Raw genomic sequence first — 27,446 nt, forward strand, 5'->3', positions numbered from 1 at the left:
ACATGCACAGAGTACATGTATTAATAATCAGAATGCGGCGGGAGAGTTTTGTCAATAAACAATAAAAAAATAAACAAAAAACGCCCGTATGTTATGTCGCGCGAAGCTGGTCAGACTGGTCAATCGAGATAGTCAAATTCAACATCAACCATATTTCATCAATACGATAACTAGCAAGTCATGTGTGTGTGTGTGTGTGTGTGGGGGGGGGGGGGGGGGGGTAATGTCTCAATTATCAGGAGCAATTATGTATACAAATCATCAAAATAAAAAATAAACAGGCATATATCAAAGGCATTCAATACATAGGCTAATGAAAAAAATCAAATGACACTATAAAGTTGTAAAATATCAACACACCTGCACGCCATTTCTTTCCATCTTCGCCGTGCAACTCTCCCTCCTAAAGAGGCTCTTCTTCTTCTTCTTTTTTCTTCTTCTTCTTCCAGTACTTGTACATACCTGAAAAAATCAAATGACACAAATATTAATACACCTGCAATATCAACAGAGAGAACGCCATTTTCCATCTTCACCGTGCGACGTTCCCTCCTAAACTGGTTTTTTCTGTGCTCAAATGATCACGTGACCTGTAATGTGTGAAGCGGGAAAATTGTCCGGCTTTTTTCGCCGTACTTCGGTCAACAATAGATTAACTAAGTGTTCCAATCGCAACTACTCGCCCTTTCCGTCAGTCTTTCGGGATAATATTATTATATTATTATAAATAATAAGCCGAGGCAGTTCCGAATGTAAGTGTTCCTTTGTTAACATTGTATACACACCGGTCTCAAATATCAGTAAGACCGGTGTACACAATGCCTTTGTTAATATAAACATGTTGGGGTCGCAACTTTTCGGCCCTTTCCGTCAGTCTTCGGACACAATAAACCGGTCTAACCTACGCTAAGAAACTAAACATCTAAACAATTGGAGTTTTTGACAAGTTTATTCCCAATATATAAACTAAAAGTCCACAGCAAATAATAAATTTCACTCTTCACAGTCTGAACATAGTTACCGTGGCTAATTCCCGCCAATTAACTGAAAAAGGAAAAGAACAGCTTTGGCAAAATGAGAGTCGCAATCATACTGTTAGTAAGCTGTACATTTAAATAGTATCAAAATCCATATTTATGGAGAAAACAATAAGAATTGATCGAATAAGCTTTCTAAGGCCGTCGTGATGTCCGGCCGGTCGAACTACCAACATGCTTTGGCAAAAATGAGTAAAAAAAAAAAAAACCAAAAAAAAAAAAAAAAAACAGGTTTAAAATTAAATTATTTTATCTTTTCCCGCCTTTATACCCAAAATTTACCGGTAAGAAAAAAATCCGAAACAATAATTTTGGGGGGGCCACCAAACAATTTTTGGGAATTAACAATTTGGGATTTCCCCCTCCTGGTTCGGAATTTCCCGTATTTTATATTTTTTTATTTTAATAAATTTTTAACAAAACCTGGACCCCAAATATCAAAATTTTGCAATGCCCACTGGTTGGACCAAAAAGTTTTGGCCCAAAAACCCAAAATTATTTTGGTTTTTTTTAAAAACCCCTTAATTTAATTTTTCATTTGCCAAATATCAATGACATGTATTCATCTTTTATGTACACCTGTCCGTCCGTTATGCGAACCTTAAATTTCACCCTTAAAACTTACGGCGCACTTAAAAATGTAAAAAATCGTTGACATATATTACTATAACATGTACTAGCGGCAGGCTGTAAACTGTGCCAAATATACGGGAAAACGCCCCTGAGAGCATCCTAGAATAAAATTTTTTCCGGGGGAGCATGCCCCCGTACCCCCCTAGATTCTGACTCAAACCAACCAAATTGGCCGCACCAATCACAAAATCGTGACGACGGGCCTGTTTCTCTATATACCGAACATGTATAATTATAACCGAATTCCAACTGAAAATGTCAGGTTTATAATTATGTATCTAGTCAAGACCTTTCATGAACCAAGCATATGAGCCGTGTCACGACAAATCCAACATAATGGGTTTGCGACCAGCATGGATCCAGACCAGCCTGCGCATCCGCGCAGTCTGATCAGGATCCATGCTATTCGCTATCAGTTTCTCTACTTGTTATAGGGTTTGTAAGCGAACAGCATGGACCCTGATCAGACTGTGCGGATGCGCAGGCTGGTCTGGATCCACGCTGGTTGCAAACCCATTATGTTGGTTTTGTCATGACGCGGCTCAATTATAAGCAACATAACATCTGATGCAAGACCCGGGCGGAGTACTGCTTAAAAGCTTTAAGCAAACATCACAAAGGTATTTTATTTATAGTGTAAAAACAAGTTTAAATTTAATTGTGTGTATCTACAATAATTATGACAGTCTGTACAAGGTGTACACATATCCAAAATATTGTCTGAGTTAAGCGGATAAATCTTTTAATAGCGTCGAAACATTTTGTTATCATATCTGATCTAACAACCATTTGAGCTAAGTGGCGACCGTATAAGTCGCTCCGTATTGCTCAAGAGATTGATCGGTGTACATCGTTTTGCACCCCCCCCCCCCCCCAACACCACCATTCCACTACTCTCAGACCACTACATGTTTTTGTTATACCAGTGGCCCTCTGTTGTGGCTGGTTCTTGATCTTTGTTCTCATATTTTATAATGTTATTGCTCATCTTAACAAAGTTTGAATCATTGTTAATTGATATACTTTAATTGTTTGAATGTTATACACGGAGCGGCAGTCCTAAACTGCAAGCCCTGTTTTAAAAAGAACTTATATAAACAAATAGAAAACCCAAACACACCAAGGACGAAAAACAATGTAGAACAACTGGTCATGCGGTCCTGTCTTGTATTTTCTGAAACTCTCCAAAGAAACTGCATAACAAGATTCGTTCCGTTATTCTAGTTGTACTCCTATATTAGTACTTTACCAAAAAATGTCATAAAATAAAAAAAAATATCTGTAAAAAGCCAAAGCATACAGTTCTTGAGTACTGGTTGTCTCGTGTTGGCCATAAATAATACGTATAGGCTGGTGATTTTGTAATGAAGTTTGAATTTTGCACGGAAATCACGAAACTAGTGTGTACCAATCATTTCGTTCATTTAAATGTAATGTAATTAAATTGGTTTATCACCAAATTGCAGGTAACATTACTTTCAATAGTAAGTATGCTTTGAATTCAAGACGGCATTCTCATTATAAACCTACTGCCTATTCAAAATGTTTAAGATATTGAAGGTGAACGTCCAAGCTAATCGACATACAAAGGTACAATCCAACACTGGATTTCCGAGTTTCTAATTCGGGTTACGCGGTTATTTTCACTGCAATTGCTTGTTCTCTCTGATTTTATAGAATAAGATGAGTTTTTTTAAACATTACAGTGAGCAGTGGGAAGTTGAGGAATATATGCTGAATACGTTATTGTGCAGGCCGTTTTCTCCTGAGGAGCCTAAATTCCTGGTCGGGCTTACTGAGAAACACTGAAGGGAAATCTCATTGTTTCCAAAACATGAAGAATGCCCGACTGTTTTTTTTTAATCGTTAAAACAACGTAGCAACTAACAATAGTAACCCCAAACTGAAACACGTGTACTGTTATAGTATCTCAAACTGGAATACTGTATCTACTTCACACATGTAATATATACATGTGTAATGCTTCCAAGGATCAGTATTCCAGTTTGGGAAAGACATAGGTATTTAAAGGCTCAGTTTTTGCCTGTTTATTGTCAGTTTGAAGCGAAGGAAGTGTGTTGCTTTTTCGGTGATATGGTTGATGTAGTAACCAAGATCTGAAGAGAAGGTAACGCCTACTATTTTGACTCTGGCTGTAGTCAAGATATATTGACATGCCAAAGCTACATTCAGAGATATATTTGTTCTTTTCTAGAAGGGGACATATTGCCCATACACAAAGTAGCACCATGTTTTTAGACGTGAAGTACAATATATGACTCACAGGCATTTGCCTTTTGTTCAATGAAATTATTAAAAATAGTTGGACTAATTTCATTGCAATGTTATAATTAAGAGTCTCACTTTTTAGAGATCTTAAAGATTTTTTTTGCATTTATCTGGATGAAATGATATTGACTCCGAACCGAATTCTACTCTGTTTAAATTTATGATACGGTCCAATCATTCGTAAAAGTTTTGGCAAAAGCACGTGCACAATTGACCAATCAATAGCCTTCTACATTGGGAGTGCGTACAAGATAATGAAACTACCATGCGCTTGATTATGTGAAACACCACAACACTCTGGGTCTTTCGTTTTGTTTACATATTAGCGCTCTTCAGGTAAGACGTTTCTTTCTGGAGGAAATAGACAAATAGTTTAAACAGACAGTGTAATATTATTAATAATTTCATCACTCCACCCACTTTGTGTAATGCAATTTCGGCCATATTTGATGTCCTATAGAGACAATAAAATGACCTGGCTACCACTAGGTATTACAGTGGCTATCGAATTATTGTGAAATATTTTAAGCTACATTTATTTATTTATCAAAAGAAATATTTTTTTCCAGGTTCAAGCACAGGCAATCGGTGCGTGGCTTGGATAGTATACATGTACATGACCACGCCCACTTATTTTTATGCCCCCGGGCATATAGTGATTGAACCGTCCGTCCGTCCGTCTGTCCTCAGAGGTTAACCTAGAACGGCAAGTTGGATTTTTCTTAAGTTCTACCTGTACCAATGGTTTCTAAGTTTACACACTTACTAATCAATACAAAGTACATGATCTGGGCAAGTTACATAACTCTGGCTTTCATATTTACCAAGTTATTGCCCTTTTCAGCACTAATAGAAAATGAATAATGGTTAACCTAAAACGGCAAGTTGGAAATATCTTAAGTTCTATCTATACTAATGGCTTTATAATTTCCACACTTATCAATACAAAGTACATGATATTGCCAAGTTATATTAACTGTGTCATCCATATTTCCCAGTTATTTCCCTTTTTTCACTTTGAAAATAGGGCCTTGTCTGGTTAAATTATTTCAGCAAGTTAGATTTATCTAAAATTTCTCGTAATTGCTTAATTTCTTTAATGATATCTTTCATATTTAGTAGGTGGATACCTTTGATGTTCCTCTAATTTTTTGTGGAGTAAGCGGTCTCTAGGGATGGAGTAAGGGGTCAGTTGGGTCAAGGTCATCAGTGCTAAAAATAGATTTTTACACTTTTGCCCATACAGCCTTTATTTATTGACAGATGTATTTCATATTTGGTAGGAAGATAACTTACATGGTATTCTTCTTTTGGATAGAGTCAGGATTCAGTTTGGTTAAGGTCACCAGTGCTCAAAATAGATTTTTACACTTTTGCCCATACAGCCTTTATTTAATGACAGATGTATTTCATATTTGGTAGGAAGATAACTTGCATGAAGTTGAATATTTTTCAACTTCACAAGTCAGAGCAATGACTTGGCAACTTTTATTTTTCACAATTACAAAATGCCATGACTTTGTCAAGCTATATAACTTGTGTTTACAATTTTTTGGCAATTTTTCTGTCCATAACTGAGTGAATGGGTAAACATTTTTTGAAATATTGCTACTGACAAGAATCTGAGCCGGGGGGCATTTGTGTTTAACAAACACATTCTTGTTTATAAATATTTTTTTTTTCACTAATAAAATATTTTTTCATTCAAATTGTTTTTAAAATATCTTATTTTCAATAAATCAACAAAGGAAATTTGTTTTTAAACATTTCATCCATATATACTATAAATATAGTATATGTATTGTTTATCGAAATGGCCCGATAGATTATTTTGATCCGTTGTTTTGTTGAATTGTTCGGCGTAAATTATGTTGGGGTGGGGAAAAGGCGTTTCATTCCTTGTGTTTATTTATACTGTATAGGGGGTATATTTTGGATATTATCATTAATATTGATAGAATTTCAAGTTTCTGTGATCACACCAAATTTTGCACTGCACCAATTATGTTGATTTACGCAAATGAATTACCAAGCCAATTTCTTTAAAGGCCCACTATGCCCCACAAATGCATTTATTTTTTTTCCTTTATGTGTGTTTGACTTTTATCGTAGGCAAAAAGTTGCTCATTGGCCAGTCACCTGAACCATCATTTTCATCTGTTAACCCTTTACTGCATGAGCATTTTGTGAAAAATGGCCGTTTTTGTTAAAAAGCCTCAAGTTACAAGTTCAAACTGCTATGAAACTATGAAAAATGCTTCAAAACTATTGAAACTTGGCACAAATGTTGACTGGACCATAGCCTCTGTAACAGCATGCTCAATCTTAAATTTCTTGTTACCATGGCAATGGGGGGGGGGGGTCCATCAAAACTGATTTCAAAGTGCTGCAACTTCTCAATGTATTGAGATAGAGTTAAAAGCTTGGTAATCTCCTTGATTTGACCCCCCCCCCCCCGATGTATTTTTCAGTAGTAAAACTTGTATATAATACACTTAAGAAAACAGAATGATCCTAATATATACTCCTGGTTTAGACGGGGTCTAATCCAGGATATAGCCAAAAGCTTTACAGCGTTTGTTATCGCTTTTTTATCAACATTTCTCAAATGAAAAACTGTTTGGGGCCTAAATAGGGCATTTGGCCTCAAAAAGGGGGAGGGGGAAGTCAACAAAATACGTCTTTATGACATATAAGGTTAAAACATTGCTTTTTGTGCCCCCACTTTAGTGGCGGGCATTTAGATTTACCCTTGTCCGTCCTTCCGTCCGTCAGTTCTCTTTTGTGTTGCAAGTAACTCAAAAAGTATTTGACCTAGAGTCATGAAACTTTACAGGAATGTTTATCAGCATGTGTAGTTGTGCACCTGGGTATTTTTGTGTGGATCTATATAGTATTTTTAGAGTTATTGCCCTTGACTTAGTAAAATTTTGCAATTTTCAACTTGTGCGCATGTAACTCAAAAAAGAATTTGACCTAGAGTCATGAAACTTTACAGGAATGTTGATCAGCATATGTAGTTGTGCACCTGGGTATTTTTTGTGGATCTATATAGTATTTTTAGAGTTATTGCCCTTGACTTAGAAATTTTTTGCAATTTTTAACTTGTGTCGCATGTAACTCAAAAAGGATTTGACATAGAGTCATTAAACCTTACAGGAAGGTTGCTCTGCATATGTAGTTGTACACCTGGGGTTGCACTTGTAGATTTATCTAGTATTTGTAGTTATTTCCCATGACTTAGTAAAATCCATTTCATTATGTTGTTATTTGTTCCTTGAGTGCTTGAGTTAGAATCAACCAACTTTACAGGAATAATGATCAACATCACTAAATTACAGGAATAATGATCAACATCACTGTGAAGCCATGCACCTGGGACTTTGCATGTGGATTTTTTTTCAGTTTTGTTAGAGTTATTGCCCTTGACTTACAGTAGTATAAATTTGCAATTTTCAAATTGTTCATGCATAGCTCAAAAAGTATTTGACTTGTAGGCCTGAAAGTTTACAAGAATGTTGGACAGCATGTGAACTTATGCACTTTGGGGTTTGCTTATGGATTTATTCAGTATTTGTAAAGTTCTTGCCCTTTACTTAATAAAAGATTTTTAGTTTTCAACTTGTGGCACATGTAATCCAAAAAATATTTGACCTAGAGTCATAAGATTGACAGAACAGTGGCGTGTGGGGGCACCCGTGTCCTATGGACACATTTCTAGTTGGTAATTAGTACAGCTAACATAGTGATTTAGTATGTTGTATGGAAGTCAAAGTACATATCGCTACTTATATCACAAATTATTTACATCCTCAGGTAAAAAACACCTAACCTGCTCTAAAACCATTATTTAAACATTGTAAAATTCATGTTTGCTCTTTGGAATGAAGTATTTGTTACTGATGCATATGCATAATGACTTATAGTACATTTGATTTGGGATACGTCTTGGAATATAAATTTTCTGAGGTAATTACTGATGATATTAAAAATCTGTTAAAAGCTTAAGTTTTATATACCAAATGGAAGCTTATTAATTAAATAATTTTTTTACATGTGTACAACAAGTTATGAGAAATTAAACACTTAGAGAATGGCACCATGCTTGACATGTATTGTTAGTGGCAATTTATGATAATTGCTTAATTACCAAGGCTGGCCAAATCTGATTGTGACTTTCTTGTCAGTTTTTAGCTCGACTATACGAAGTATATGGAGAGCTGTCCTACTCGCCCCAGCGTCGGCGTCCGCGTCCAGATTTTAGATTAAAGTTTTGGTGCAGTAAAATATTTTTCACTATAACTTTGTCATTTCTTAAGGTATCAACTTCAAACTTCAAATATATGTTCCTTATCATCAACCACATCTTATGTGACAAGGTTCATAACTCTAGCACCAATATTTTCAGATTTATCTCCCCTTGAACTTAGAATTTTCCTCAAAAAATATTATTTCTTACTGTTTCTTCTTTATTTCTTAAGGGATCAACCTCATACTTCAAATATATTTACATTATCATCATCCCCATCTTATGTGACAATGTTCATAACTCTAGCACCAATATTTTTAGATTTATCTCCCTTTGAACTTAGAATTTTCCATACAAAATATTATTTTTTACTGTAACTTATTTATTTCTAAAGGGATCAACTTCATACTATAAATATATTTACGTTATCATCATCCACATCTTATGTGACAAGGTTCATAACTCTAGCACCAATATCGCATTAATTATCTCCCCATAAACTTAGATTTATTTACTAGAAAAATGTTATTTTTTATTTTAACTTTTTTATTTTTAAAGGTATCTACCTCAAACTTCAAATACTTATTCCTTATAATCATTTACATTTTATGTGACAATGTTCATAACTCTTGAAGCAATATTTACAGATTTATCTCCCTTTGAACTTAGGATTTTCTTTAAGAAATATAATAACTTCTTTATTTTTAGCTCGACTTTTCTATGAAAAGGGGAGCTATCCTACTCGCCCCGGCGTCGGCGTCGGCGTCACACCTTGGTTAAGTTTTTCGTACCACCCCACTTTATTTCAGAAGTATTACAAGTATGGCTTTGAAACTTACCATACTTGTTCACCATCATAACCTCCATCTACAGACAAGAGTACATAACTCTGTCAAGGTTTTTGACAGAATTATGGCCCTTTTTTGACTTAGAAAGTGTATTGAGCTTGGTTAAGTTTTTTGTACCACCTCACTTTATTTCAAAACCATTGGAGGTATTGCTTTGAAACTGACCATACTTGTTTACCATCACGACCTTCATCAACAGACAAGAGGACATAACTCTGTCAAGGTTTTTGACAGAATTATGCCCCTTTTTGACTTAGAAAATACATTGAATATGGGTAAAATCCACTTATTGCCTTAACCCTTTGAGATATTGCTTTGAAACTTTTAATGCTATTTCACATCATTACCCCCATCTGTACGCAAGAGAAGGTAACTCTGTCAAGGATTTGTTTTAAAAATTAGGGCCTTTTATCGACTTAGAATCTTGGTTAAGTTTTTAGTACCAGTCCACTTTTTGACTGAACTGTTTGAGATATTAATTTGAAAGTTGGAATACTTGTTTACAATCATGATTCCCAAACATGTCCAGGAGAAGGTAATTCTGTCAAAGATTTTATTTGAATTATGGCCCTTAACTGTCAATGTTTTGTATTATAGGCAAGCACTAAAAAACTTAAAAAATCTAAAAAAATTCATTCCTATCCACTGAACCTGCAGTGTTCAAGGGTATCACACAATTCAGTAAAATAATTCTTCACTAAATATCTTAATGCTCATGGCCATTGTTCACTTTAAAAATACAGAGATTCTTGTATTGCCTTTTACTGCAAAAACTTTTTTTATTGGCAAGCAATAAAAAAGTCGAGCGCGCTGTCTTACGGACAGCTCTTGTTTAAGATATCTACTTCAAACTTCAAATATATATTTCTTATCATTACACAAATGTTGTGTGGCAAGGTCCATAACTCTTGCATGACTATTTCTAGAATTATTCCCCTTGCTCTTGGAATTTATGTTAACAAATGTTATATTTTTACTATAACTTAATACTTAATTATACATAATTGATTTTTCTTTCATAGTTTTGTCCTCCTTACTGCGTCCAGCATTTTATTAGTCGAGCTTCGCTGTCTCCTGTGACAGCTCTTGTTATCTAAAGCATTTCTTAACTTGTTTGTATATTTATTTAGTAAATTCCTGAAAATTTCCACTTGTCTGAACAGGTTGTGGGACAAGCTGGGCAATATTGACAATTATTTTGCTACCCCTATCTTCAAAACTACTCAAGGTATTCACTTGAAACTTATTACTTGTCTTGGGGGTAAATTATTTGATGTCACTATCCAAGGACCGTAACTATCACTGTAAATGGATTTAGACTTATTTGTGGCACTTTGTGAACTTACAAAATCTGTGATGCCATATAAGTCTTTCAAACTACATGTACTGATGGTATTCACCATGTCTTTCTAATTATAATTGATGGTTGGACTTTTTTTCAAGACCAGTAACTCTTGAAATAGACTTTTTGCATGGAACGTCAATCTTCTGAATCTTTGTACATAATTGGAGGTGGCTTTCCAAGGCCCATCACTCTTGACATGGATTTTGACTGAATTACAGTCCCTTTTGAAAATAGAATTTTATGAATTAAAAAAAAATTCTTGGTTAATAAAGTTTTACATGCAACATCAATCTTTTAAACTAGTGAAGGGATTCACTTGAAACTGTAAACATGTCTCCAGGATCACAACTACATGTACTGATGAGAGTTTTTCTTAAACATTTATTCATGTCATACAGATTATAACTGAAGGTCAATTTCCAAGACCAAAAACTCTTGATATGGATTTTTTATCTTCAAAACTACTGAAGGTATTCACTTGAATTTTAAGATATTAATCATGGCTATAATTGCAGGATATAATCTGGGAGGAAAATTTTATGGGGAAGTGACATCCTTGCAAAAAATGTGGGAGAAGGGAGACAACCCAATGTGAGCATTAACATTCCGTGGCTATACATCTTATTTTTATGTAAACACAATAAATAACACTCATTTCTATTGTTTATTAGCTCACCTGTCACAAAGTGACATTGTGAGCTTTTATGATCGCTTTTCGTCTGTTGTCCGTCCGTCCCTAAACTTCTACAACATCTCCTCGTAAACCGCTAAGCCAGTTTTATCCAAACTTCACAAGAATGTTTCTTCAGGAATGGCAGTCAACTTTTTAAAATTGTTCAAATAATTTAATTCTATGTAGAACTCTGGTTCAAGCCAAAAGGAAAAACTTAAAATATGTTCTTAAAAAAACCCAAAAAAAACCAAAGAGCTAAAGCTTAGATATTTGGCATATAACATCTTATAGTGAATGTCTACCAAGTTGTTCAAATAAAAGCCCTGGGGGTCAAAATTGGCCCTGCCCCGGGGGGTCATTGATTTTTAGCTCACCTGTCACAAAGTGACAGGGTGAGCTTTTGTGATCGCTTTTCATCCAGCGTCCGTCCATCGTCCGTCCGTCCATTGTCCGTAAACTTTTACTTTAAATGACATCTCCTCATAAACCACTCAGCCAATTTCATCCAAACTTCACAGGAATGTACCTTTGGTGGTCACCTTTTAAAATTGTTCAAAGAATTTAATTCCATGCTGAACTCTGGTTGCCATGGCAGCCAAAAGAAAAAAACTTAAAATATCTTCTTCTAAAAAACCAAAAGAGCTAGAGCTTAGATTTTTGACATGAAACATCTTCTGGTGATTGTCTACCAAGTTTGTTCAAATAAAAGCCCTTGGGTCAAAATTGGCCCCGCCCCAGGGGTTCATTGATTTTACCTATATGCATATAGTAAAAACTTAAAAAATCTTCTTTTAAAGAACCCAAAGAGCTAGAGCTAAGATATTTAGCATGAAACATGTTCTAATGGGTGATACAAAGTTTGTTCATATAAAAGCCCTGGGGCAAAATTGGCCCCACCCCAGGGGGTCATTGATTTTCCCTATATACATATAGTAAAAACTTAAAAAAATCTTCTTTTAAAGAACCAAAAGAGCTAGAGCTAAGATATTTAGCATGAAACATCTTCTAATGGATGTCTACCAAGTTTGTTCAAATAAAAGCCCTGGGGTCAAAGTTGGCCCCAACCCAGGGGGTCATTGATTATCCATATATACATATAGTAAAAACTTAAAAAAATCTTCTTTTAAAGAACCCAAAGAGCTAGAGCTAAGATATTTAGCATGAAACATCTTCTAATGGGTGTCTACCAAGTTTGTTCAAATAAAAGCCCTGGGGTCAAAATTTGCCCCGCCCCAGGGGGTCATTGATTTTCCCCATATGCATAATTTATAGTAAAAACTTAAAAATCTTCTTATAAAGAACAAAAAGAGCTAGAGCTAAGATATTTAGCATGAGACATTGTCTAATGGGTGTCTACCAAGTTTGTTCAAATAAGAGCCCTGGGGTCAAAATTGGCCTAGCCCTGTTGGTCATTGATTTTCCAAATTTCCTTATATGTGTATAGGAAAAACTTAAAAAACTTCTTTGGAAAAAACCAAATAGCTAGAGTTTAGATATTAAGCATGAAACATCTTCTAGTGATTGTCTACAAAGTTTGTTCAAATAAAAGCCCTGGGGTCAAAATTGGTTACATCCTGGAGGTCATTCATTTTCCCTATATGTGTAAAACTATAGCAAAAATTGAAAAATCTTCTTTGAAAAAACTCAAATAGCTAGAGTTTAGATATTAAGCACAAAGCATCTTCTAGTGAGTGTCTTCAAAGTTTGTTCAAATAAAAGCCCAGGAGTCAAAATTGGCCCCGCCCCGGGGGACATTGATTTTCCTTATACGAGTATAGCAAAAACTTAAAAATCTTCTTTGAAAAAACCCAAATAGCTAGAGTTTAGATATTGAGCATGAAACATTTTCTAGTAAATGTCTACAAAGATTGTTCAAATAAAAGCCCTGGGGTCAAAACTGGCCCTGCCCCAGGTGTGTCATTGTTTTTAACTATATGTGTAAAGAAAAAACTTAAAACAATCTTCTTTTAAAAATCCCAACGAGCTAGACCTAATAGATGTTTAGCATGAAACATCTTCTAATGGTTGTCTACCAAGTTTGTTCAAATAAAAGCCCCGGGCTTTAAACTGGCCCCGCTCCGGGGGCCTATGTACAGGTGAGAGACTTCAGGGCCATCATGGCCCTCTTGTCCCTATATGTACACATCATTTGGAACTGTTGTTTTCCCTTAGCAGTAGCAACCAGTAATGTTTTTACACATGCATTATTTCAGATACAAATAATGAACTTTATGATATCAGTTTAAGATTAAGGTTTAACATCTGCTTTTTTTAGCTCATCTGTCACAAAGTGACAGGGTGAGCTTTTGTGATCGCTTTTCGTCCGGCGTCCGGCCATCGTCCGTCCGTCCGGCGTCCGTAAACTTACTTTAAATGACATCTCTTCATAAACCACTAAGCCAATTTCATCCAAACTTCACAGGAATGTTTCTTTGGTGGTCACCTTTGAAAATTGTTCAAAGAATTTAATTCCATGCAGAACTCTGGTTGCCATGGCAACCAAAAGAAAAAACTTTAAATATCTTTTTCTAGAAAACCCAAAGAGCTAGAGCTTAGATATTTGGCATGAAACATCTTCTAGTGAGTGTCTACCAAGTTTGTTCAAATAAAAGCCCTGGGGTCAAAATTGGCCCCGCCCCAGGGGGTCATTGATTTTCCCTATATGCATATAGTAAAAACTTTAAAAAATCTTCTTTTAAAGAACCCAAAGAGCTAGAGCTAAGATATTTAGCATGAAACATGTTCTAATGGGTGTCTACCAAGTTTGTTCAAATAAAAGCCCTGGGGTTCAAAATTGGCCCGCCTGAGGGGGTCATTGATTTTCCCTATATGCATATAGTAAAAACTTAAAAAATCTTCTTTTAAAGAACCCAAAGAGCTAGAGCTAAGATATTTAGCATGAAACATGTTCTAATGGATTTCTACCAAGTTTGTTCAAATGAGAGCCCTGGGGTCAAAATTGCCCCGCCCCGGGGGTCATTGATTTTCCTTATATGTGTATAGCAAAAACTTAAAAAAAACTTTTTGAAAAAAAAACCAAATAGCTAGAGTTTAAATACTAAGCATGAAACATCTTCTAGTAAGTGTCTACCAAGTTTGTTCAAATAAAAGCCCTAGGGTCAAAATTGGCCCCGCCCTGGGGGTCATTCATTTTCCTTATATGTGTATAGCAGAAACTTAAGTGTGTACTTCTAGATAAGATGTTCCAGTACAGAAATAGTTATATGTCATCAACAAATATATCTGTAAAAATTTCTTTTAGTTCCTTAGGAAGATCATTAATATATATTGGAAATAAAAGTGGGCCCAGTACAGTCTCCTTGGGGAACTCCTGATTTTATAAGTCTAAGTTCTGAAAGTTTTCCTGATACAGATCTGTTTTGAAGCCCATCCTGTAGGCAGGACTTGAACCACTTTTTTCTTGTATTGCTGATATTAAGTATCTGAAGTTTCTGAATAAGAATGGAGTGATCTACTAGGGGACTAGGACTTTCATAGTGTCTGTAACTTCTGAATTAGTAATTCTCAACAACAGAAAATATGTTAAAATGGGAAGAGCAAATTTATCATTGATGCTGTTTTTTTTGGACATAAATACAAACATCAGGAGCATATCCAATATATCATTCATTATCATCTTCTGAGTCACTTTCAAATCCTTCAAACTCTATGTTCTCTGCTATACCCAGCTTGACTGTTGTACTGTTAGACTCTTTTATTGGTCTAGAATAAGTGATGGAAACTGTCCTTCTCAATAATGAACTCATCAAGTATGCTGACAAAGACACCACTGACTTTCAATAGATCACATTAACTGTCACAAATACCATTTGCTTCTTCAGTATTTGAAAATCAGATTTTGTTTTCTTCAAAATACCTGTATTTTATTATTTTCTTGTAGCCATAGATGTGTTGTTTTAACAAGGTACTTTGAAAAGATACAACCATGCAAGGTGTACTACAAACAGTTAAATGATTGACTCAAGAGTAAAGGTCTGAATTAAAGTTAAATATTTTAGAACAGACATAGGTATATTGGATCTTATAAGTTGCAATTTCATATCAACTTTGATGGAACAGGTTCATCAAAATGTTATAAGGCCAGCCTTTTATAATATCTACATATTTGAATATTGATACAAATATGTACAAACAGCCACATTCATTTACAACCTGTTTTAAACAAAGGAATTCGGCGCATTGATTGCTCAATGATCAATCTCAATTTCACAGTCTGAAGCATCATTCTGATATGCCTGTTTGTAAGACTCAACGAGATTCTTTTCCCATTCATCACTATTGTCTTCAGTAGGACAGTCTTTTTCCATATCATTAAAGTCATAAGCACGTAGCTGAAAAAAATGCTGATATCATTCTTGATTCTTCCTGTGTGTTTTTCCACAGTGACCCTTCACACATTCATTAATTATGCCCCCATTTTGAAAAAAAGGGGGTATATTGCTTTGCACTTGTCGGTCCGTCGGTCCGTCGGTCCGTAGACCAAATGGTTTCCGAGTGATAACTAAAGAACCCTTAGGCCTAGGAACTTCAAACTTGGTATGGTGATTGGTCATGACCAGTAGATGACCCCTATTGATTTTGGGGTCAAGGGGTCAAAGGTCAAGGTCACATTGACCTTGAAAGCAAAAACGGTTTCCGATCAATAACTCAAGAACCTTAAGGCCTAGGAACTTCAAACTTGGTATGGTGATTGGTCATGACCAGTAGATGACCCCTATTGATTTTGGGGTCAAGGGGTCAAAGGTCAAGGTCACATTGACCTTGAAAGCAAAAACGGTTTCCGATCAATAACTAAAGAACCTTAAGGCCTAGGAACTTCAAACTTGGTATGGTGATTGGTCATGACCAGTAGATGACCCCTATTGATTTTGGAGTCGAGGGGTCAAAGGTCAAGGTCACATTGACCTTGAAAGCAAAAACAGTTTCCAATCAATAACTAAAGAACCTTAAGGCCTAGGAACTTCAAACTTGGTATGGTGATTGGTCATGACCAGTAGATGACCCCTATTGATTTTGGGGTCAAGGGGTCAAAGGTCAAGGTCCCATTGACCTTGTAAGCAAAAACGGTTTCTGATCAATAACTAAAGAACCTTAAGGCCTAGGAACTTCAAACTTGGTATGGTGATTGGTCATGATCAGTAGATGACCCCTATTGATTTTGGGGTCAAGGGGTCAAAGGTCAATGTCACATTGACCTTGTAGGTAAAAACGGTTTCCGATCAATACCTAAAGAACCTTAAGGCTTAGGAACATCAAACTTGGTATGGTGAATTGGTCATGATCAGTAGATGACCCCTGTTGATTTGGGGTCAAGGGGTCAAAGGTCAAGGTCACATTGACCTTGTAGGTAAAAAACGGTTTCCGATCAATAACTAAAGAACCTTAAGGCCTAGGAACTTCAAACTTGGTATGGTGATTGGTCATGATCAGTAGATGACCCGTATAGATTTTGAGGTCAAGGGGTCAAAGGTCAAGGTTACATTGACCTTTTAATTAAAAACGGTTTCTGATCAATAACAAAAGAACCCTTAGGCCTAGGAACTTCAAACTTGGTATGGTGATTGGTTATGACCAATCAGATGACCCCTATTGATTTTGGCGTTAAGGGGTCAAAGGTCAAGGTCACATTGACCTTGTAGGTAAAAACGGTTTCCGATCAATAATGAAAGAACCCTTAGGCCTAGGGACTTCAAAATTTGAGATGGTGATTGGTCATGATCAGTAGATGACCCCTATTGATTTTGGGGTGTAGGGGTCAAAAAGGTCAAGGTCACATTGACCTCTTAGGTAAAAACGGTTTTCCGATCAATAACTAAAGAACCCTTAGGCCTAGGAACTTCAAACTTGGTATGGTGATTGGTCATGACCAGCAGATGACCCCTATTGATTTTGGGTTAAGGGTTAAAGGGCAAGGTCACATTGACCTTGTAGGTAAAAATGCTTTCCGATCAATAACTTAAGAACCCTTATGCCTAGGAACTTCAAACTTGGTATGGTGATTGGTCATGACCAGCAGATGACCTATTGATTTTGGGGTCAAGGGGTCAAAGGTCAAGGTCACATTGACCTTGTAGGTAAAAACGGTTTCCGATCAATTTACTAAAAACGCTTAGGCCTAGGAACTTCAAACTTTGTGTGATGATTGGTCATGACCAGCAGATGACCCCTATTGAGTTTTAGGTGAAGGGGTCAAAGGTCAAGGTCACATTGACCTTTTAAGTAAAAACGGTTTCTGATCAATAACTCAAGAAAAACTTAGGCCTAGGAACTTTAAACTTGGTATGGTGATTTGTCATGACCAGCAGATTACTCCTATTGATTTTGGGATCAAGGGGTCAAAGGTCAAGGTCACAATGACCTTGTAAGTAAAAACAGTTTCTGATCAATAACTAAAGAACGCTTCGGCCTAGAAACTTCAAACTTGGCATGGTTATTGGTCATGACCAGCAGATGACCCCTATTGATTTTGGGGTCAAAGGTCAAGGTCACATTGACCTTGTATGTTAAAACGGTTTCCGATCAATAACAAGAGAACCCTTAGGCCTAAGAACTTCAAACTTGGCATGGTGATTGGTCATGACCAGCAGATGACCCCTATTGATTTTGGGGTCAAGGGGTCAAAGATCAAGGTCACATTGACCTTGTAGGTAAAAACGGTTTCTGATCAATTTACTAAAAACGCCTAGGCCTAGGAACTTCAAACTTTGTATGATGATTGGTCGTGACCAGCAGATGACCCCTATTGAGTTTTGGGTCAAGGGGTCAAAGGTCAAGGTCATGACCAGTAGATACTTTATAACCCTTATTAATTGTTTGATCACTGGGTCAGAAGTCATGCATAATAACCTTATCACATGACTAATTGGCTGCTGATAGGGGGCATACATGTTTTACAAACATATCTTGTTTAAAGTTATCCAGGCACCCAACGAAATGCACATTACTGTGTTCCAACACAACTCTTTCAAATCTTTCTACTCCTGGATTTGGCAGTCCTATAAGTAAAGATTCCGTTATTGTATAATGTGCATTTATTTAAAAAAAGAAACAACTTTTCCCTTGCTTAAAATCAATGTGATTTTTGTAACACAACTCTTTCAAATCTTTTTATTTCTGGATTTTGCAATCCTAAATGTAAAGTTTCCGTTATTGCATAATGTGCATTTTATTTCACAAAGAAACAACTTTTCCCTTGCTAAAAATCAATGTGATTTTCGTAACACCACAACTCTTTCCAATCTTTCTTTCTCCGGATTTCGTCGTCCTAAAGGTAAAGTTTCCATTATTGCATATTAACTGTGGATTTATCTCACAAAAGAAACAACTTTTGCCTTGCTTTATATCAATATGATTTTCATAAATATGGTTGTTTATTATCATTCTTAAATACTATCAAAATCATATTCATGCATCTCTTTGAAACTTTGTTGTTTAAACGAATAATTCTTTTCCCATTCATCACTATTGTCTTCAGTAGGACAGTCTATTTCCATATCATTAAATTTTATTCTACATATTTAGCTGAATAAAAATGCCGTTATCACTCTTCCTGTGCGTTTTTCTTAAAAGAGACGCACATGCACTAATTTAAAGTTATCTAGGAGCCCAACGAAATGCACAAAACTGTGTTCTAACACAATTCTTTGGAATCTTTCAACTTCTGGATTTGGCAGTTCTAAACAGAAAGTTTCCATTATTGCATATGTCAACAGCAACTTACCTCGTTTTTGAAATTCTTACTCTCAATTTTCTTTAAAAATTATTTTTTTTATATTTTTTTGTTTTTGGGCATGAGGAATCCGAATATGAAAATTAAATTTTTTAAAGAAAAGTTTTTGGTGTCCCGGTATGAAAAATGCGGAATCGGGGTGAGGGCTCTTAATAATAGAGCTCTCAAATCTAATATGTCATAAAAAAATTGCTCATACAATTTTCAAAAAAATTTATGTGGAGATATGTCTAATTAATCTTTGTGTGCATGCAAAATTTTATTAAAATATTCTTATAATTACAGAAAATATCGCCGGTAGAAGTTTTTCATCAGGTATTCGAAATTCGCCTCGGGTATGGATCAGTCGTGAATCCGCCAAAAAAATGTAATAAAATACAATAAAAATGGTATGGTTGTATTCATTTTAGATTTATCTATCGTTTTGTAATATTTTTTCTCCAATACAAGCCTTAGTTTGAGCTGTAAGGCCGAAAAATGAGAAAAAAAGAACCAAAAATGACCATCCGGCCCGGGGGTGGGGGTAACATAATTGTAAAATCTGGCTACAAATCAAAATTTATTAATGAAAATATACGTTTTCATTTAGGCAACTGAAATACCTTCAATTTGATGTATAAAAATTAGATTATTACTAAGAATAAACTTGTAATGTTAAAAATATTGACGTTAAATTTCTGAAACTCCAAAATATTGCAACGAAAAAAAGGTTCGGGGGGAAAGATATTTCAAATTATTCACCCCATTCAGAAAATGATATAAAAAACTTTTCATGAACGTAAATATATTAAACATGGGCATGTTTTAAGACTATTTTCAAAGAAATCTAATGAAAAATAAAAACTTTACATGCAAAAAATATGGGTAAAAATCTTCAAACTCTTCAAAAAAGACGGAAATTCTGGTAGGGGGGTAGGTTTTCGGGGTATAGCTTTGGCATTCTTTGTTTGATATTAAAGGAATGTACATCAATGTTTACAGAATATCCAGACACACATTTTAAGCCTAATTTTGTCAAGATAGGATGCCGTTTGATAGAATTATGTCCAAGAAAAGGATGTAAAAAAAGAAAAATAGGCGAAAATTATGGTACACGGGTAGGATAATCATTTCATAATATCCGTTTTATTTGTAAAATAGTATTAACAAACTTATCGCACATGTTAGTATATTAAACATGGGCACGTTTTAATTGTCCCCCGCCTTTTTGAAGAAAAAGGGGGATATCGAAATAGGCTCCGTCCGTCTGTTCGTCCGTCACACTTTCGTGTCCGGTCCATAACTTTGTCATTTATCAAATGAATTTGAAATAACTTGGCACAAATGTTTGTTATGATAAGACAATGTGTAATGCCCACCAACCAGACCCCTACCTCCAGCGTCAAGGTCGCAACATTGTCTATTTGAGGGTATATGTTGTGTTCGGTCTATATTTTTTTTATCTTTGAAGGGATTTTGTAAATTCTTGCCACAATTGTTCACAATAATGAGACGATGTGTCATGAGCAACAATCGGTCGCCTACCTCCAAGGCCAAGGTAACACTGGAGGTCAAAGATTAGCAGTCTGTTATAAGGTATATTTTGTGTCCGGTCCATAACTTTTTCATATTTCAAAGGATTTTGAAAATACTTTGCACAAATAGTCACTATAATAAGAGGATGTGTCATGCGCAACACCTGCATCCCTACCTCCAAGGTCAAGGTCACACTAAGATTACCTTACCAAGATGAATGAACAGATGATGGTTGTACAGATGAGAAGATACCCAACTAATTTTTTTTCGCAGCTTTATATATGGTCGACATACCGACATGACCTACTTTGACAAATTCGCTGAATGGTCGAGAAAAAAAATTAGACATTAATATAGTGTATTTGTCTAGTAATATATACAGATCAATGGCGGAATTATCTAGAGTTATAAATTATATATCAATACAAATAGAAATAGCATGTGTTTTTTCATTAAATATTAGAAAACAATATAAAAAAAACGGCCAAAATATATCATGCCAAACACGAGATATATAAGCTGATCTTGAGAGCACTTGTCTCCCATGTCGCCATTGGTACATTTACTATCCGCTCAAAAATACTAAATACTATCCTACACATGAAATAGAAATAAAGGGAATATTCAATCCCTGTAGCATTATTAGATAAACAAATATTTAGTAAATAACAATAGTAACTACACTACATCAGAATGGCTGTCAGACAAGTCTTGAAACAAAAGGAAGGACCCTAAAACGCCCAGGCCACATACAACAATAGCAGTCTATGCCCTGATTATCAGCTGACAGTTATTCTGAAGTAGGGGTTGACTCAGATTCGGGACTTTATTTATCAACTTTAAATTAAAATAACTTATATAACCTGAATATGAGTCAAACTATGTAGATGCTATATTTAAAAAAAAGCAAAGTAATAGAACTCTATATAGATCAAAAGTTTTTGCTACATCTGCATTGATTTCTTTTTCGCAAAACAGAGATTCTTAATCTATTATTATATTATAATTGCTTCCTGCTTTAACCCATGATTTTATTTTTATGCCCCCGCCATGTAATGGCCGGGGCATATAGTGTTACCCTGTTCCGTCCTTCCGTCCTTCCGTCATTCCGTCCTTCCGTCATTCCGTCATTCCGTCATTCTGTCATTCCGTCATCATCAGTTTCCGTTCATTATCTTAGTAACCGTTGCACATATTCAACTCAAATTTGACATATGGATATGTCATGAGAAAATACAGGTCAAGTTCGAATTTGGTCATGGTTCGATGATTTTTGGCAGAGTTATGCCCCTTTTACTGTGAAAATAATATGAAATTTTCAGTTTCCGTTCATTATCTCCCAAACGGTACAACACATTCAACTCAAACTTGACATATGGATATGTCATGAGAAAATACAGGTCAAGTTCGAATTTGGTCATGGTTCGATGATTTTTGGCAGAGTTATGCCCCTTTTACTTTGAAAGTAATATGAAATTTTCAGTTTCCGTTCATTATCTCCCCAACGGTACAACACATTCAACTCAAATTTGACATATGGATATGTCATGAGAAAATACAGGTCAAGTTCGAATTTGGTCATGGTTCAACGATTTTTGGCAGAGTTATGCCCCTTTTACTTTGAAAATAATATGAAATTTTCAGTTTCCGTTCATTATCTCCCCAACCGTACAACACATTCAACTCAAATATGACATAATGGATATGTCATGAGAAAATACAGGTCAAGTTCGAATTTGGTCATGATTCGATGATTTTTGGCAGAGTTATGCCCCTTTTACTTTGAAAATAATATGAAATTTTCAGTTTCTGTTCATTATCTCCCCAACGGTACAACACATTCAACTCAAATTTGACATATGGATATGTCATGAGAAAATACAGGTCAAGTTTGAATTTGGTCATGGTTCGATGATTTTGGCAGAGTTATGCTCCTTTTACTTTGAAAATAATATGAAATTTTCAGTTTCTGTTTATTATCTCCCCAACAGTACAACACATTCAACTCAAATTTGACATATGGATATTTTTTTGGAATGCCAAGGTCAAGTTCGAATTTGGTGATGGTTCAATAATTTTTGGCAGAGTAATGCCCTTTTCACTTTGAAAAAAATATGAAATTTACAGTTTCTGTTCATTATCTACCCAACAGTGTTACATATTCAACTCAAATTTGAAATATGGATATGTCAAATGAATGGGCAGGTCAAGTTGGAATTTGGTCATGGTTCGATGATTTTTTGGCAGAGTTATGTCCCTTTCACTTTGAAAATAATATAGATACATAATAGGAATAGGCAGTTTAAGTTTGAATTTGGTCGTGGTTCAATGATTTTGGATAAACTTATCTTTCTTGAATATTGGAAAAAATTTTGAACATTCAGATTCAGCACTCATACTTTTGTGGAAATGTATGTAGCCATTATTTTGGCTACAAATATGAAATATGCTATTTTCAAAAGGTTAAGACTGAATAATTTCAGTGCTTTGAACATTGTATGAAAATGGTTTGTGTTAACATTGAAAAGTTTTAAGGGCTTTGAACTTAAAATGAAAACAATAATTTGTGCAAACAAATTTGGAACTAAATATAATAACATCTGAAATTTTGGCTGCATGCGGGGGCATCCGTGGCATGATGACACATTTCTAGTTTCCATTTATGTTGGTTTTGTCGTGACTAGGCTCAAAGGTATTCTCTTCGGGCAATGTGACCAATCAGATTAGACTATTTGTGATATTTACTGAATCCTGTATTCTCATTGGTTGTTAATCGACAGGTGCGCGCTGTTATGGATAACTAGAAAAAATTTACCGGCGCGCACACCACTTTTGTTTGATCAATAACTTTTGATACTAAGTTCAATTTTCTAAAAATGATTATATTTTGTAATGTCTGGCATGTCTGTAAACCAAGGGAATACTCGTAACTGATCAATCCTATCCAGATAATAAAATCTGATACCCCATTTTTCTTCTTTCCGTGAGGGATAAAAAGTGAAACCGGCTAACTTATAGGAAACATCATTATATATAACCAGTAACTTTTGACTATGAAGGTGAAACTACGAATCATTTGTTCTCTGTAATATACGTCATTTCTAGTAAAGGTAAAACATTCCGGGATATTGGATCTTATCCATATATGTAGATCTGAATTACTCCAATTTCTTCTTTTTGTGCCGGAGATTCCTGAAATCAGAAAATTTGAAAAATGTTATTTTTGTCTCTTTTTACCACTATACATGTTCTCTTTTGTTTTGTTTTTTAAATCAACGTATAGTACAAACTTTCAGTGTAATATTTGTGGGATATAATTATATAGAAAATATTTTTTAATTTAAATTTCCATGAAAAATCTGAACTCTTACCAAGGTTCAACAAGAACATCGCTGTTTTTAATTAATAAATAAAGACATTTTAATGATGGAATTATCTATAGTTGTAATGTATATATCAATATGGATTGAGATAACGTGTGGTTTTTCATTTAATATTAGAAAATAAGACGAAAAAACTACCAAAAATATCATTTAGTTGGTTTTCATGCCGAACATAGAATATATTAGAGGCTCTCTGATTGGTCGAGAGCACTTGTCTTCCATGTCGTCATTGGTGCATTTACTATCCGATTTTGACCTAAAGCTCAATATAGGAAATGCTAATGAAATGTTTTTTAAATTTTACAAAGATTCTAAAAATAATTAATGTAATATTGACTCATTTCAGTAAAGGGTAACTATGTTCTATAAATATACCGATGAAGGATATGAATCTAATAAAATGTGTTATAAAATCATAAGATCCTACCATCCAGATAATTTTTATGACAATATGAAAGATATTTCTTTCGGGAAAAAAATGGGGGCCCTGATAAGGACCGTTGTGTGATGAAGTGCCCTGTTATATATGATGATGACACCATTTAAAAGGCAGGGACACTTCCATCCGATCGCCTTATAGAAAAGGTAAAGAAACATGGGCACAACAGCCCATTGTCCCCACGGATAAAAGATATCCATTGGGGGGATAGATGGATAGCTATCCCCCCTTCTAACATCTTCTCCACATCAAAAATATATAAGGATGGTTGCATTACGTCGTATACCATAAGACTCGTGACTGTCAACGGCATGTTAAACGTCACGCGTCATTACCCTCACACCATCGGACTTGATAAATCCCAACCTCTGTCATCCGTCCCATGGATCACTCTTCGCGGTATGATAGTAGGGATACCAATATCAACCCGAGGCTATGACCCTGGACGGCCCTCACCGAGAAACCATAATAAAGTATCTCGTAATTCAAACCGCCCCTTTTTGTCTTCCTTTGGTGATTCTATGTAGATGCGATATAGTCAAACCGCAAAAAACTCAGGTAAACTAATGATGGTAGCTAAGAGGATGAACCCCTGGTCATCCATCTGGCAGCCTCTGCTTAAAGCAGTGTGTCTCAATAAACGCACTAGTTGTTTGGGATATTCATTTTGAATGATAAAATCCAAAATTCAAAACAAATATATAACTACACAATGTCTGTCCGCCTAGTTCTCATTGGACGATACAAAATAAGTAGGTCAATCTGACTATGTGCAAAAACAAACAAATTTACAAGTCCCTTTAGAGGTCAAAATTTTAATAAATAAATAAAATCCTTTATTTTCATTGGTTGCTTAATCGACAGGTGCGTGCAGTTAGGAATAACTGACAAAAAATTTTACCAGCACGCACAACCTTTTTTTGTTTGATAAAAAAACTCTTGATACTAAGTTCAATTTTCTAAAAAAATGATTATATTTTGTAATGTCTTTGGCATGTCTTGTAAACCAAGGGAATACTCGTAAACTTGATCAATCCTATCCAGATAAATAAAATCTGATACCCCATTTTTCTTTTTCCGTGAGGGATAAAAAGTGAAAACCGGCTAACTTATAGGAAACATCATTATATATAACCAGTAAATTTTGACTATGAAGGTGAAACTACGAATCATTTTATTCTCTGTAAATACGTCATTTCTAAATAAAGGGAAAAAAAAAATTTTCCGGGGTATTGGGGTCTTATCCTATAGTTAGATCTTTTATTTCTCCAATTTTTTCTTTTTGGGGCCCGGGGATTTTCCCGAAATCAGAAAATTTTTTAAAAAAAGTTTTTTTTTCCTTTTTTTTCCACTATACATGTTCTCTTTTGGGTTTTTTTTTTTTAAATCAACTATAGTTTCAAACTTTTCCCGTGTAAAAATTTTTTTTGGGATATATATAGAAAAATTTTTTTAAATTTAAAAATTTCCCCTGAAAAATCTGAACTCTTTTCCAAAGGTTTACAAAAAATCGCTGTTTTTTAAAATTTAATTTAAAAAAAGACATTTTTTAAAGAGGGGAAATTTTCTATGTTTTTAATGTAAAATATCAATATGGAAATTTAGATAACGGGGTGGTTTTTTTTTTTAAATAATTTTGAAAATGACGAAAAAATTACCAAAAAAAATTTATTTAGGGTTTGGTTTTTTTATTGGGGAACATAGGAAAATTTAAGCGGCTTTTCCCCGATTGGTCGAGGGGCCCCTTGTCTTCCCCTGTCGTTATTGGTAAAATTTTCTAAACCGATTTTGAATTTTAAACTCAATTTTAGTAAAAAGCTTATGAACATTTTTAAATTTTTTCATTAAAAAAGAAATAAAGGGGATTATTTATTCAATTTTAAACATTTTTTTTGATAAAGTTTTGTAAATTTTTTAAATAACCCCTAGTAGCTTTCAATACATCAGAAGGCTGTCAGGGCAAAAGGGCTTGAAAAAAATAAAGGTCCCCAAAAACGTTTTCCGGCCCCCAAAACAACAAATAGCAGTCTATGCCCTGATTATGGGGCTGGGCAGTTATTCGAAGTAGGGTTTAAATCAGATTCGGGACTTTTTTAATCAACTTTTAATTTAATATAACTTATAAAAATTGAATTTGGAGTTTTTAAACCCTGTAGGTTTTCTATTTTTTTTAAAAATTTAAAAAAATAAAAACTCTATTTAGAAAAAAAAAAAAAAATTTTAATCAAAATTTTAAATGTCATTTGTAATGTTTTTTTCTTTTTTTGGGATATATTACTTTTTTTGGGGATGATGCTTGCAAATAACCTTTAGATTGGACATTATGAAGCCCCAATTTTGATGTGCCTTTTTTTAATAATTAAACCCGTCCCATAAAGAGCCAACACAATGTTGGGCCCAAATTTTAAAAGGGCCCCAAAAAGGGTACCCTTAGGAAAAGGAAAGGATTTAACTTCAGTTTTTTTTAAACATTGTTTTTTTTTGACCAGTTTTTAAAACCCTTTATTTAAAGCAGTTTTCCCTTTGAAAAAAATGTGTTTTTAATGTAGAAAAGAAATTTTAAAATGCAGTTAAAATCTTTTTAAAAGGGCCAGTTTTTTTAGCTTTGGGAAAAAAGAATTTGAAAACCCAAAGGGCCGGGAAATATTGAAAATTGAGATTAAAACACCCAAAAACCCCATTGCCCCCAAAAATATGGAGAAAAGCATTTCCAACCTTTTTATTGACCTCTTTAAATTAAAGGAAAAAAAATTGTTGTTTTGCCTTTTTCAAACCCATTTAAAAAAATGCCCCATAAATTAAAAAAAATTTTCCAAAAAAACTACTGAACCCTTTTTATAGACCTCATAAAAAACTGCAAAAAAAAATTTTAAAAAAAAACTGTTGCATTTATTTGAGCAAATAAAATACTGCAAAAAAACTGTTTCAAAATTTTGAAAAAAAAAGTACATTGTAAAAAGGGGGAATTTTCTATTACATTGGGAACACTTTTATGTATGTACTAGATTTCCTTAAAAAATCCCCAAAAAACCCCTAACTTTTCATGAACTAAAAAGCAGCCCTTTTAGTTTCTTTAAGGCAACCCAATTTTTTGATTACTGTGTGGATTAAAAATTTTTTGGACACTTTTTAATGTTTTTTTAAAAAATTAGAAATTTTTAAAGGGGACGAACAACAGACTATTAAACTTTTCAAAAATCTCACAATAACCCTTTCTGGATCTTTTGAATTTTTAAAGGTTTAAAAGGCCCAAATTATATCCCCTTTTTGTAATGAGCAAAAATT

The 27,446-nt window shown here is 34.6% G+C and overlaps 1 long non-coding RNA gene across 2 annotated transcripts; it reads left to right on the top strand.

Annotated features, from left to right (window-relative positions):
• The first annotated feature begins 4,163 nt into the window (after positions 1–4,163).
• Positions 4,164–19,239, top strand: LOC132729685 (uncharacterized). Of its 2 annotated transcripts, none has more exons than XR_009625655.1 (4): positions 4,164–4,295; positions 10,220–10,284; positions 10,917–11,032; positions 19,110–19,239. It is a non-coding gene; the product is annotated as an uncharacterized LOC132729685 (long non-coding RNA). The 2 variants fall into 2 exon arrangements; XR_009625656.1 differs by having other exon boundaries at positions 10,917–10,992.
• Positions 19,240–27,446: the final 8,207 nt, after the last annotated feature.

Source organism: Ruditapes philippinarum, unplaced genomic scaffold (assembly GCF_026571515.1).
Source record: "Ruditapes philippinarum isolate M1 unplaced genomic scaffold, ASM2657151v2 ctg1389_1_1_1_1, whole genome shotgun sequence".
NCBI lineage: Eukaryota > Metazoa > Mollusca > Bivalvia > Venerida > Veneridae > Ruditapes > Ruditapes philippinarum.